The sequence below is a fragment of the Microcaecilia unicolor genome, chromosome 3 (genome assembly GCF_901765095.1).
Source record: "Microcaecilia unicolor chromosome 3, aMicUni1.1, whole genome shotgun sequence".
Taxonomy (NCBI): Eukaryota; Metazoa; Chordata; class Amphibia; order Gymnophiona; family Siphonopidae; genus Microcaecilia; species Microcaecilia unicolor.
Window position 1 is genome coordinate 245399759 of NC_044033.1, and position 1386 is coordinate 245401144.

The window sequence follows — 1386 nt, forward strand, 5'->3', positions numbered from 1 at the left end:
GTATGCACAAAACTAACCCATTTGGAGAAAATTGCCTGAAACAGAAACCATTTCAATGTTCTGAATGTGAAAAGAGTTTCAGTCTGGAAAAACAGCCTGCACTGGCATGAAATGACTCACACAGAAGGCCGACTGATGACTGTGAGATAAAAGAATTTGAACAGGAAAAGTCAGTGAAGAACCCTGCAGGACATTAAAGCATGCAGTAACATCATGGAATAAGATTCTGGCTGCTAATCAGCTGGTAATGTCTGTGCTCTCATACAAGTTTGCTACTGTAGAAACTCGATGTGTGAACAACAAAATTCCTCCATGCCCACAAGGTCATCTATAAGAATCAGTGTATGCCAAGACTGTATATTTCTAGAACTGAAGGAGAAATGGACCTCATAGAATTATATTTCGTTTTCAGTTTTTTGTAAAATTCAGTTACTGCTTTTGCAGTCATGTTATGTGATTGTAAAATTAGAAAATTATAAATAAAGAATTTAAAAAAAAAAAGAAATAGATTATATAGAAAGAGCTACCATCCTAGGCCTTCTTAATTGTAACTGTCCTCAAGGACTCCTATAGCTCCATGGAGCATCGTTTAACTTGCAGCATTAATCAACCAAATCATGCTAAAATTCAGAACTGAGTATAATTCTGAGTTAAACTTTACTTTCAAATAATATGTAGTCATGTATATAAGTATTGCCACACTGGAATAGACCGAAGGTCCATCAAGCCCAGCATCCTGTTTCCAACAGTGGCCAATCCAGGTCACAAATACCTGGCAAGGTCCCAAAAAAGTTCAATACATTTTATGCTGCTTATCCCAGAAATAAGCAGTGGATTTTCCCCAAGTCATTTTAATAATGGTCTATGGACTTTTAAACCCCGCTAAGCTAACCACGTTTACCACATTCTCTGGCAACAAATTCCAGAGTTTAATTACATGTTGAGTGAAGAAACATTTTCTCTGCTTCGTATTAAATTTACTACTTTGTAGCTTCATTGCATGTCCCCTAGTCTTGCATTAAAATCTGATTAACAATGAGCTAGTGTTAAAACCTGAGCTATGTTCTCTGACATTGTATTGGTTGTCTAAAATGAGCTCACATCACTAACCTGTTGAATGTTTTAATACATGCTTATTAGGTGTATCATTAGTATTATGCTAACATTGTATTCTATCTCTGGTATTTGAATTTCACTGCTTTTCACGGTAGTTCTATTACTATTTTCAATTTACTGTTTTCAAGTTTACCTCATTTATTGTATTTATGTTTATTCTTGGTTATTTTACTATTGTTATGCTGTTAACAAAATTGTAAGTTTTATGTTAAACTGTACCTGCTGTATACCGCCTTGGATGAATCTCTTCATAAAGGCGGTTCAGAAATC